A 14,230-nucleotide genomic window follows, 5' to 3' on the forward strand; every position below is an offset into this window, starting at 1 on the left:
AATAATGATAGTGAAGATGATCCAGGACCTCGGAAAAAGAATGGAGGCAAAGATCGAGAAGATGCAAGAAATGTTTAACAAACACCTAGAGGAATTAAAGAAAAAACAAACAGAGGCGAACAATAAAATAACTGAAATGGAAACAACACTAGAAGGAATCAAGAGCAGAATAACTGAGGCAGAAGAAAAGATAAGTGATCTGGAAGACAGAATGTGGAATTCACTGCTGTGGAGCACAATAAAGAAAAAAGAGTGAAAGAAATGAAGACAGCCTAAGAGACTTCTGGGACAAGATTAAACGCAACAACATTCGCATTATAGGGCTCCCAGAAGGAGAAGAGAAAGAGAAAAGACCAGAGAAAATATTTCAAGAGATTATAGTCAAAAACTTCCCTAACATGGGAAAGGAAATAGCCACCCGAGTTCAGGCAGGGCAGCAAGTCCCACACAGAATAAACCAAAGAGAAACAGACCGAGACACATAGTAACCAAATTGGCAAAATTAAAGATAAATTATTTGAAAGGAGCAAGGGAAAAATGACAAATAACATACAAGGGAATTCCCATAAGGTTAACAGCTGATTTCTCAGCAGAAACTCTACAAGCCAGAAGGGACTGGCATGATATACATAAAGTGATGAAAGGGAAGAACCTACAACCAAGATTACTCTACCCGTCAAGGATCTCATTCAGATTCTATGGAGAAATCATAAGCTTTACAGATAAGCAAAAGCTAACAGAATTCAGCACCACCAAACCAGGTGTACAACAAATGCTAAAGGAACTTCTCTAAGTGAGAAACGTGAGAGAAGAAAAGGACCAACAAAAACAAATCCAAAACAATTAAGAAAATGGTCATAGGATCATACATATCGATAATTATTTTTTAAACATCTTTATTGGAGTATAATTGCTTTACAATGGTGTGTTAGTTTCTGCTTCATAACAAAGTGAATCAGTTATACATATACATATGTTCTGATATCTCTTCCCTCTTGTGTCTCCCTCCCTCCCACCCTCACTATCCCACCACTCTAGGTGGTCACAAACCACGTAGCTGACCTCCCTGTGCTATGTAGCTGCTTCCCACTAGCTATCTATTTTACATTTGGTAGTGTATATATGTCCATGCCACTCTCTCACTTTGTCACAGCTTACCCTTCCCCCTCCCCATATCCTCAACTCCATTCTCTAGTAGGTCTGTGTCTTTATTCCCGTCTTACCCCTATGTTCTTCATGACCTTTTTTTTTTCTTAGATTCCATATATATGTGTTAGCATACGGTATTTGTTTTTCTCTTTCTGACTTACTTCACTCTGTATGACAGACTCTAGGTCCATCCACCTCACTACAAATAACTCAATTTTGTTTCCTTTTATGGCTGAGTAATATTCCATTGTATACATGCGTGACATCTTCTTTATCCATTCATCTGTTGAAGGACACTTAGGTTGTTTCCATGTCCTGGCTATTCTAAAGAGAGCTGCAATGAACATATTGGTACATGACTCCTTTTGAATTATGGTTTACCTTAAACGTGAATGGATTAAATGCTCCAACCAAAAGACACAGGCTAGCTGAATTGATACAAAAACAAGACCCATATGTATGATGTCTAAAAGACACCAACTTCAGACCTATGGACACATACAGATTGAAAGTGAGGGGATGGAAAAAGATATTCCATGCAAATGGAAATCTAAAGAAAGCTGGAGTAGCAATATTCATAACAGATAAAATAGACTTTAAAATAAAGAATGTTACAAGAGACAAGGAAGGACACTACTTAATGATCAAGAGATCAATCCAAGAAGATAAAGGACATTCCATCCAAAAACAGCAAATTACACTTTCTTCTCAAGTGTGCATGGAACATTCTCCACTATAGATCACTACTTGGGTCATAAATCAAGCCTCAGTAAATTTAAGAATATTGAAGTCATACCAAGCATCTTTCTGACCACAATGCTATGAGATTAGAAATGAATTAAAGGGAAAAAAAACGTAAAAAACACAAACACATGGAGGCTAAACAATACGTTACTAAATTACCAAGAGATCACTGAAGAAATCAAAGAGGAAATCAAAAAATACCTAGAGACAAATGACAATGAAAACAGAACAATCCAAAACCTATTGGATGCAGCAAAAGTAGTTCTAAGAGAGAAGTTTATAGCTATACAACCCTACCTCATGAAACAAGAAAAATGTCAAATAAACAATCTACCTTACACCTAAGGGAACTAGAGAAAGAAGAACAAACAAAACCCAAAGTTAGCAGAAGGAAAGAAATCATAAAGATCAGAGCAGAAATAAATGAAATAGAAACAAAGAAAACAATAGCAAAGATCAATAAAATTAAAAGCTGGTTCCTTGAGAAGATAAACAAAATTGATAAACCATTAACAGTCTCATCAAGAAAAAGAGGGAGAGGACTCAAATCAATAAAATTAGAAATGAAAAAGGAGAAGTTAAAACAGACACCGCAGAAATAAAAAGCTTCCTGAGAGACTACTACAAGCAACTGTATGCCAATAAAATGGACTACCTGAAAGAAATGGACAAATTCTTAGAAAGATATAACCTTCCAAGACTGAACCAGGAAGAAACAGAAAATATCAACAGACTAATCACAAGTAATGAAATTGAAACTGTGATTAAAAATCTTCCAACAAACAAAAGTCCAGGACCAGATGGCTTCACAGGTGAATCTTATCAAACATTTAGAGAAGAGCTAACACCCATCCTCCTCAAAGTCTTCCAAAAAATTGCAGAAGGAACACTCCCAAACGCAATCTATGAGGCCACCATCACCCTGATACTAAAACCAGACAAAGAAAATTACAGACCAATATCACTGATGAATATAGATGCAAAAATCCTCAACAAAATGCTAGCAAACAGAATCCAACAACACAGTAAAAGGATCATACACCATGATCAAGTAGGTTTTATCCCAGGGATGCAAGGAGTCTTCAGTATATGCAAATCAATCAATGTGATACACCATATTAACAAATTGAAGAATAAAATCCATAGGATCATCTCAACAGATGCAGAAAAAGCTTTGACAAAATGCAACACACATTTATGATAAAGACTCTCCACAAAACTGGCATAGAGGAAACCTACCTCAACATAATAAAGGCCATATACAACAAACCCACAGCAAACATCTTTCTCAATGGTGAAAAACTGAAAGCATTTCCTCTAGATCAGGAACAAGACAAGGATGTGCACTCTCACCAGTATTATTCAACATAGTCTTGGAAGTCATAGCCACGGCAATCAGAGAAGAAAAAGAAATAAAAGGAATCCAAATTGGAAAAGAAGAATTAAAACTGTCACTGTTTGCAGATGACATGATACTATACATAGAGAATCCTAAAAATGTCACCAGAAAACTACTAGAGTTCATCAATGAATTTGGTAAAGTGGCAGGATACAAAATGAATGCACAGAAATCTCTTGCATTTCTGTACACTAACGATGAAAAATCTGAAGGAGAAATTAAGGAAACACTCCTATTTACCATTGCAACAAATAGAATAAAATACCTAGGAATAAACCTACCAAGGAAGACAAAAGACCTGTATGCAGAAAACTATAAGACACTGATGAAAGAAATTAAAGATGATACCAACAGATGGAGAGATATACCATGTTTTTGGATTGAAAGAATGAATATTGTGAAAATGACTATACTACCCAAAGCAATGCAATCCCTACCAAATTACCAATGCATTTTTTAAAGAACTAGAACAAAAGATCTTGAAATATGTATGGAGACAAAAAATACCCCAATTAGCCAAAGCAGTCTTGAGGGAAAAAAACTGATTCCCTGACTTCAGACTATATTACAAAGCTATAGTAATCAAGACAATATGGTACTGGCACAAAAACAGAAACATAGATCAATGTAACAAGATAGAAAGCCCAGAGATAAACACACACACCTATGGTCAACTAATCTATGACAAAGGAGGCAAGGATATACATTGGGGAAAAGACTGTCTCTTCAATAACTGGTGCTGGGAAAACTGGACAGCTACATTTAAAAGAATGAAATTAGAACACTCCCTAACACCATACACAAAAATAAACTCAAAATGGATTAGAGACCTAAATGTAAGTCCAGACACTATACAACTCTTAGAGGAAAACACAGGAACAACACTCTTTGACATAAATCAGAGCAAGGTCTTTTTTGGATCCACTGCCTAGATTAATGGAAATAACAAAAATAAACAAATGGGACCTAATGAAACTTAAAATCTTTTGCACAGCAAAGGAAACCATAAACAAGAAGAAAAGACAACCCCCAGAATGGGAGAAAATATTTGTGGACGAATCAATGGACAAAGGATTAATCTCCAAAATATATAAACAGCTCATGCAGCTCAATGTTAAAAAAAAAACAACCCAATTAATAAATGGGCAGAAGACCTAAGTAGACATTTCTCCAAAGAAGACATGCAGATGGCCATGAAGCAAATGAAAAGCTGCTCAACATCACTAATTATTAGAGAAATGCAAATCAAAACTACAATGAGGTATCATCTCACACCAGTTAGAATGGGCATCATCAGAAAATCTACAAACAACAAATGAGAGTGTGTGGAGAAAAGGGAACCCTCTTTCACTGTTGGTAGGAATGTAAATTGATACAGCCACTATGGAGAACAGTATGGAGGTTCCTTAAAAATCTTAAAATAGAATTACCGTATGATCCAGCAATCCCACTACTGGGCATATACCCAGCGAAAGCCATAATTCAAAAAGACACATGCACCCCAATGTTCATTGCAGCACTATTTACAATAGCCAGGTCATGGAAGCAACCTAAATGCCCATCGACAGACAAATGGATAAAGAAGTTGTGGTACATGTATAGCATGGAATATTACTCAGCCATAAAGAGGAATGAAATTGGGTCATTTGTTGAGATGTGGATGGAGACTGTCATACAGAGTGATGTAAGTCAGAAAGAGAAAAACAAATACCATATATTAACGCATATATGTGGAACCTAGAAAAATGGTACAGATGAACCAGTTTGCAGGGCAGAAATAGAGACACAGATGTAGAGAACAAATATTTGGACACCAAGCGGGGAAAGCGGCGGGGTGGTGGTGGTGGTGGTGTGAGGAATTGGGCGATTGGGATTGACATGTATACACTGACGTGTATAAACTTGATGACTAATAAGAACCTGCTGTTTAAAAAAATAAATAAAATAAAATTCAAAAATTAAAATGGCAGACAAGCCTTAACACATTATATTACATTTACATTAAATATAAATGATCTAAATATACCAATTAAGACTGAGATTGTCAAAAAGAAAAAGACTGAGGTTGTCAAAGTAAGTTTAAAAAAATAACATGACCCAACTACATTCTGACTACAAGAAATTTACTTCAAACATAATGACTTAGGTATGTTGAAATGAAAAAGATGGGAAAAGATATATCGTTCAAATATTAATCAAAAGAGATCAGGAGTGGCTATGTTAATATCTGTGATGGTTAATTTTATACTTCAACTTGGCTGGGCTATGGTGTCCATGTGTATGGTCAAACACTATTCCAGGTGTTTCTGTGAGGGTGTTTTTGGATGAGATTAACATTTATATCAGTAGACTTTAAGTAAATCTGAATGCCTTCATAATGTGGAGGGACTACCAGTTGAAGGTCTGACTAGAACAAAAGACTGACTTCCCCAGGCAAGACAGTATTCTGCCAGCAGTATAGCCTTTGGATTTTAACTGCAACATCAGTTCTTTTCTGGGTCTCCAGCCTGATAGCCTTCAGACTTGACTGCAGGTTTTGGACCTGCCAGCCTACATAATCATATGGGCCAATTCCTTAAAATAAATCTCTCTATATATATATACACATACTATTGGTTCTGTTTCTCTGGAGAACCCTGACTAATATAATATCAGATAAAGTAGATTTCAGAGCAAAGAAAATTTACATGCCCAGAGAGGGATATCATATAATGATAAAAGGGTCAATCCACCAAAAAGAGATAGCAATCCTAAATGTGTATGCACTAAATAACGGACTGCAATATATGTGAAGTAAAAACTTATAGAACTGAAAAGAGAAACATGCAAATTCATAATTTTATCTGGGGACTTCAATATGCCTTGTTCAACAATAGATAGAACAACCAGACAGAAAATCAACAATAATGTACCGTAACTGCATACTACCACGAAACAACAGAATCTAATCATCATTTATAGACTACTTCATCCAACAACAGAATACAGAGTCTTTTTAAGTACCCAAAGACCATATCCTGGGCCATGAAACAAACCTCAACTAATTTAAAAGAATTGAAATCATACAGAATACATTTTATGACTACAATAAAATCATATTAGAAATTAGTAACAGAAAGATAACAGGAAAATCTCCAAAGGCTTGGAAACTAAACAACATACTTCTAAATAATCCATGAGTTTTGGACTCTTTATAAAGCATTGGCAGAATTAATAGAAACCAAGAGTGTATGATAAAGGACCCTGGGACTTGTGCCAGGAAGTAGTCATTACACCCACAAACTGGAAAGGAGTATGAACCTGACAGAAAAGGCCGCTCTATCAGGAGATGAGACCTTAAGAATAGAAATATTGTAATGGTCAGTACATGCCTCAGGAAAAAGAGCCAAAGAAATAAATACCCAGAACTCATTTGTTTTCTACCCTCTAATGTCCTATCCCTTGGTAAGCATTTACATCCCTCCACTCTGTGCCTATCCCTAGATTTCCATCCACATAACTAGCCTCCAGACTTCTTTGTCACCAATTTTCCTATCATATTCTTTCCTAGTGCCAGGCTATCAGTAAACTCATTCAGCCATTGGACACAAATCAATAAAGTCTAAACTCAGGACATATCTCCTCCTAACAAAATGAACAAGTAAATGTACCTCCTAAAACTCTGCTCTGTGGCAGGATTTTGCTTCACTTCAGCCTCTCATGGATACCCCTGAATTGGACTATAATGCAATAGCCATAGACTTCCACCTGATGCCACCATACTTGCAAGCCCATCTATAAACCAGGAGTGTGTTGTTTCCTCCTCTATTAGCTGGTTATAGTGAACTCCCCATAAAGCCATAAGGTGAGCTCAATAACAGGCATTGAAGCAGTGGGAATCAATATCATCAGAGTGTGATCCAGTTGCTCATACACTCTACTTGTGCCTTTTGATCCTGTTTTGGTCTGTTCTCATACTTACTATTCAATTTAACAGAGGAACAGCACAACATATATCCAATATTCTGATTTGGTGGAATAGAACAGTTCATGACAAACATTTTGGGGCACATAATCACTTGCTGTCCTAGATTCAGGAGGTTAGTCTCTACCAAGACCAAATAGCAGGTCAGAAGCTATTTTTCGAATGGAGGATAGTTAGCAGGAAAAAGCATACTTTATTACAAAACCTTAGGAGCCTGTAATTTTTCTGTGATGTATTCCAACAGCTCTACAATGCATATCTAACTGCACAGATATTTCTGATACCATTTTGTCTAATGGATCATAAGGCTCATGAGGTAAAACAGTTTGCACACTGGCCTGAATCACTGCAGAGCCTTCTTTTGCTCCAGGTCCCACTCAAAAACCTTATGGGCAATCCAGCAAACACAAGAGTGCAACTTGCCTAAATGCAGTGTAACATGCCTCCAAAATCAGTGCAACAAGTTGTCTCTCACTTTTTTTTGTTGTCTCTCACTTTTGAAAATATAACTTAATGTACCTCAGACCACTAATCCTCTACAGACTTCATCAGTATGGATAGTTCCTGAATATTTATATTTTATCTCCCAATGATTATCATGCATGTTTCATACTTAGCCATCTAAAAGGCTTCTACTTCCTGCCCACTACTTCCATTTATTATCTAATGTCAATACATATAATGGACCAGTGCAATGTTTTTCAGAAAATCAAGATGATGAGGGTTCTTCCAGACCTGACAATGCAGGAGACTTGATATAGGCCTGAACAAAAGAGTGAAAGGACTCTGTTTTCCTTGCTATACAAATGTCAGGTGCTTTTGATTTTTCATTCTGACAGAGATGGGGGAAAGCACTTGCTAGGTAGCCACATACTAATTTCCAGTGACTGTGCCAATTTTCCTAAAAAGACTACACAAGAAATCACAGACATGAATGTCATCACCACCTGATTAAGTGTGTAATACTTGAATAATTTACCAAAACCCATCTGAATTTTCACTACTACAGACATGAAATAAATGGGCATGCATATGGTAAGAATAGTTGAAGAAAAAGGAGAAACAGAACAAGAACAAGAAAAAGAAGAACAAGAACAACAAGGTGGCAAAACATAGACATTTCAGTTGAATGATTTCATTTCCAGCAGCTCTGGACTAAAAGAAAAGTTAAAGAATGACCTTTGGGCAACAAGAAAATGATGCCACTTAGAAATCTGTATTTACACAAAAGAATGAAGTGCACCAGAAATTGTTACCAAATGGTTAAGCATATAAGATAAAAGCATGATAACAATAGGAAAAAAAGCTAGGAGGAGAAAAATGTAAGTATTCTATTGTAAGTTTTTTATACTATACATTAAATAGTATAATACACTTTAAGAAAGACTTTAATATATCAAAGATACACATGGTAAATGTTAAAGCAACAGCTATAATAAAAAAACAAAGGGTTATAGCTAATAAGTCAATGAATTATATTAATGGAATCATAAAAATACTCCATTAGTCCTAAAGGAGGGAGAAAAAGAGGGAAAAGCGATTATACAAAAGAGCAGACTAAAAGAAAACAAATAGCAAAATAATAGACTCAAATTTAGCTATTTCAGCAACCATTAAAAGTAAATGGTCTAGGGACTTCCCTGGTGGCACAGTGGTTGAGAATCTGCCTGCCAAGGCAGGGGACACGGGTTCGAGCCCTGGTCTGGGAAGATCCCACATGCCATGGAGCAACTAAGCCCATGTGCCACAGCTACTGAGCCTGCGCTCTAGAGCCCACGAGCCACAACTACTGAGCCCGCGTACCACAACTACTGAAGCCTGCGTGCCTAGAGCCTGTGCTCTGCAACAAGAGAAGCCATCACAATGAGAAGCCTGTGCACCGCGAGTAAGAGTAGCCCCGCTCAAGGCAACTAGAGAAGCCCATGTGCAGCAATGAAGACCCAATGCAGTCAAAAATAAATAAATAAATAAAATTTTTTTTAAAAAATGTAAATGGTCTAAATATCCACATGCAATCAGACAGAGATTGCCATATTGGATAAAAAGCAAGACCCAACTATATGTTGCATACTAGAAACACACTTTAAATGTAAAGGTAAATAGGTTAAAAGTAAAATGTGGAAAAGATATAACAAGCTAGAGTGGCTATATTAAGATCAGGTGAAGGTAGATTTCAGGGTGAAGAATATAACCAGGGATTTTTAAAGGTCATTTCATAAAGATAAATTGATTCGTTAATCAAGAGTACATAATCCTAAAGGTTTACACACCTAATGTCAGAACTTAAAATACATGAAGCAAAAACTGACAGAACTTTAAGGAGAAATAGACAAATCCCCAATGATAGTCAAAGATTTCAATAACCGACTCTCAATAATTGATAACTAGGCAGAAAATCAACAAAGATAAAATAGACTCAAATAGCACTATTGACCAACTTGACCAGATTTACACTTATGGAACCCTCCACTCAACAACAGCAGAATATATATTCATCTCAAGTGCATACAGAACATCTAACAAGATAAACCATATTCTAGGCTATTAAAAAGTCTCAATAAATTCAAAACTATTTAAGTCATACAAAGTATGTTTTCTGACCACAGTGGAATTTAACTGGAAGTCAGTAACAGAAAAGTCCTTAGAAACTCCCCAAATATTTTGAAATGAAGTAACACACTTCTAAGTAATCCAAGAATCATAGAAGAAATCAAAATTAAAATTAGAAAATGTTTTGAACTAAAAAAATGAAACTATAATCTATCAGAATTTGCAGGATACAGTTAAAGCAGTACTTGAGGGGAAAGTTATGGTATTAAATACATAGATTAGAAAAGAATAGTCTCAAGTCAATGGCCTCATTTTCCATCTTAAGAAACTAGATAAAGAACACATTAGGGGCTTCTCTGGTTGCACGGTGGTTAAGAATCTGCCTGCCAATGCAGGGGACACAGGTTCAAGCCCTGGTCTGGGAAGATCCCACATGCCATGGAGCAACTAAGCCCATGCCCCACAACTACTGAGACTGCACTCTGAGTTCTTCAGAACCATTTTTCTTTTTTTTAGATTCCATATATATGTGTTAACATATAGTATTTGTTTTTCTCTTTCTGACTTACTTTACTCTGTATGACAGACTCTAGGTCCATCCACCTCACTACAAATAACTCAATTTCGTTTCCTTTTATGGCTGAGTAATATTCCATTGTATATATGTGCCACATCTTCTTTATCCATTTGTCTGTCAATGGGTATTTACGTTGCTTCCATGACCTGGCTATTGTAAAGAGTGCTGCAATGAACATTGGGGTGTATGTGTCTTTTTGAATTATGGTTTTCTCAGGGTATATGCCCAGCAGTGAGATTGCTGGATCATATGGTAATTCTATTTTTAGTATTTTAAGGAACCTCCATACTGTTCTCCATAGTGGCTGTATCAATTGACATTCCCACAAACAGTGCAAGAAGGTTCCCTTTTCTCCACACCCTTTCCAACATTTGTTGTTTGAAGATTTTCTGATGATGCCCATTCTAACTGGTGTGAGGTGATACCTCATTGTAGTTTTGATTTGCATTTCTCTAATAATTAGTGATGTTGAGCAGCTTTTCATGTGCTTCTTGGCCATCTGTATGTCTTCCTTGGAGAAATGTCTATTTAGATCTTCTGCCCATTTTTGCATTGCATTGTTTGTTTCTTTATTATTGAGCTGCATGAGCTGTTTATATATTTTTGAGATTAATCCTTTGTCCGTTGATTTGTTTGCAAATATTTTCTCCCATTCTGAGGGTTGTGTTTTCTTCTTGTTTATGGTTTCCTTTGCTGTGCAAAAGTTTTGAAGTTTCATTAGGTCCCATTTGATGTCATCTGCAAACAGTGACAGTTTTACTTCTTCTTTTCCAATCTGTATTCATTTTATTTCTTTTTCTTCTCTGATTGCCATGGTTAGGACTTCCAAAACTATGTTGAATAATAGTGGTGAGAGTGGACATCCTTGGCTCATTCCTGATCTTAGAGAAAAATGCTTTCAGTTTTTCACCATTGAGAATGATGTTTGCTGTGGGTTTGTCATATATGGCCTTTATCATGTTGAGGTAAGTTCCCTCTATGCTCACTTTCTGGAGAGTTTTTATCATAAATGGGTGTTGAATTTTGTCAAAAGCTTTTTCAGCATCTATTGAGATGATCCTATGGATTTTATTCTTCAATTTGTTAATATGGTGTATCACATTGATTGATTTGCATATATTGAAGATTCCTTGCATCCTTGGGATAAATCCCACAGATTGTGGTGTATGATCCTTTTAATGTGTTCTTGGATTCTGTCTGCTAGTATTTTGTTGAGGATTTTTGCATCTATATTCATCAGTGATATTTGTCTGTAATTTTCTTTTATTGTAGTATCTTTGACTGGTTTTGGTATCAGGGTGATGGTGGCCTCATAGAATGAGTTTGGGAGTATTCTTTCCTCTGCAATTTTTTGGAAGAGTTTGAGAAGGATAAATGTTAGCTCTTCTCTAAATGTTTGATAGGATTCACCTGTGAATCCATCTGGTCCTGGACTTTTGCTTGTTAGAAGATTTTTAATCACAGTTCAATTTCATTATCTGTGATTAGTCTGGTGATATTTTCTGTTTCTTCCTGGTTCAGTCTTGGAAGGTTATATCTTTCTAAGAATTTGTCCATTTCTTCCAGGTTGTCCATTTTATTGGCATAGATTTGCTTGTAATAGTCTCTTATGATGCTGTGTATTTTTGCGGTGTCTGTTGTAACTTCTTTTTCATTTCTAATTTTACTGATTTGAGTCCTTTCCCTCTTTTTCTTGATGAGTCTGGCTAATGGTTTATCAATTTTGTTTATCTTGTCAAAGAACCAGCTTTTAGTTTTATTGATCCTTGCTATTGTTTTCTTTGTTTCTATTTCATTTATTTCTGCTCTGATCTTTATGATTTCTTTCCTTCCCCCAGCAGAATTTTTTGTGGATAAAAACAAGCTTACCTGAAATTCATTTAGAAAGGCAAAGGAAATAGAATAATTTTGAAAATGAAGAATAAAGTTGAAGGAATCATACTACTTGATTTTAAGACTTATTATACAGCCACAGTAATCTAAACAGTGTGGTATTGACAAAGAAATAGACACATAGACCAATGTAACAGAATCGAGAACCCAGAAATAGACGCACACAAGTACAGCCAAGTGATTTTTTACAAAGCTGCACAGGAAATTCAATGGAGAAAGGATAGTCTTTTCAACAAATATTATTGGAGCTATAAGACATCTGCATGCAAAAAAAAAGTGAACCTCAATGTAAACACCACACTTTATATAAAAATTAAATCAAAATGGGTCATAGATCTAAATGTAAAACCACAAACTTTTAGAACACATAGGAAAAAATTCTACATGACCTTAGGTTTGGCACCAAAAGTATGATCCAAAAAAAGATTTGCGAAATAGATTTGGACTTCAATAAAATTTCTAAATGTTTGTTTTCCAAATGACACTGTTAAGAAAATGAAAAACAAGCCATTTACTATGAAATAGTGTTTGAAAATCACATATCCAACAAAGAGCTTGTAGCCAGAATAAACACAGAACTCTCAAAACAGTAAGAAAACAAACAACTCAATTAAAATGTAAACAAGAGAGGTCAATCGGGGGAATTGGAAAGATGGTGGAAGAGTAAGATGCAGAGATCACCTTCCTCCCCACAGATACACCAGAAATACATCTACACGTGGAACAACTCCTACAGAACACCTACTGAATGCTGGCAGAAGACCTCAGACCTCCCAAAAGGCAAGAAACTCCCCCACGTACCTGGGTAGAGCAAAAGAAAAAAGAATAAACAGAGACAAAAGAATAAGTATGGGACCCGCACAGGTGGGAGGGAACTGTGAAGGAGGAAAGGTTTCCACACACTACTAAGCCCCTTCGCGGGCAGAGACTGTGGGTGGCGGAGTGGGGGAGCTTCGGGGCCGTGGAGGAGAGCACAACAACAGGAATGCGGAGGGCAAAGTGGAGATTCCTGCACAGAGGATCAGTGACTACTGGCACTCACCAGCCCGAGAGGCTTGTATGCTCACCCGCTGGGGAGGGCGGGGCTAGGAGCTGAGGCTTGGGCTTCGGTTGAAGCGCAAGGAGAGGACTGGGGTTGGCTGCGTGAACACAGCCTGCAGGGGGTTAGTGAAACACTGCTAGCCGGGAGGGAGTCCGGGAAAAGTCTAGAGCTGCCAAAGAGACAAGAGACTTTTTCTTCCCTCTTTGTTTCCTGGTGCGCGAAGAGAGGGGATTAAGAGCACTGCTTAAAGGAGCTCCAGAGACGGGCACGAGACGTGGCTAAAATCGCGGACCCCAGAGATGGGCATGAGAAGCTAAGGCTACTGCTGCCGCCAACAGGAAGTCTGTGTGTGAGCACAGGGCACTATCCACACCTCCCCTCCCGGGGAACCTGTGCAGCCCGCCACTGCCAAGGTCCGGGGATCCAGGGACAACTTCCCGGGGAGAACACACAGTGCGCCTCAGGTGGTCGCAAAGTCACGCCGGCCTCTGCCGCCACAGGCTCGCCCTGCATCCGCACCCCTCCCTGACCCTGGTCTCAGTGAGCCAGCGTCCCCGAATCAGCTGCTCCTTTAACCCCGTCCTGTCAGAGCAAAGAACAGACGCCCTCCGACAACCTACATGCAGAGGCAGGGCGAAACCAAAATCTGAGCCCCCGGAGCTGTGCAAACAAAGAAGAGAAAGGGAAATCTCTCCCAGCAGCCTCAGAAGCAGTGGATTAAAGCTCCACAATCAACTTGATGTAACCTGCACCTGTGGAATACCTGAATAGACAACGAATCATCCCAAAATGAGGAGGTGTACTTTGAGAGCAAGATTTATGATGTTTTTCCCATTTTCCTCTTTTTGTGAGTGTGTATGTGTATACTTCTGTGTGAGATTTTGTCTGTATAGCTTTGTTTTCACCATTTGT

Source organism: Neophocaena asiaeorientalis, unplaced genomic scaffold, assembly GCF_003031525.2.
Source record: "Neophocaena asiaeorientalis asiaeorientalis breed wild unplaced genomic scaffold, Neophocaena_asiaeorientalis_V1.1 scaffold313, whole genome shotgun sequence".
NCBI classification, from domain to species: Eukaryota; Metazoa; Chordata; class Mammalia; order Artiodactyla; family Phocoenidae; genus Neophocaena; species Neophocaena asiaeorientalis.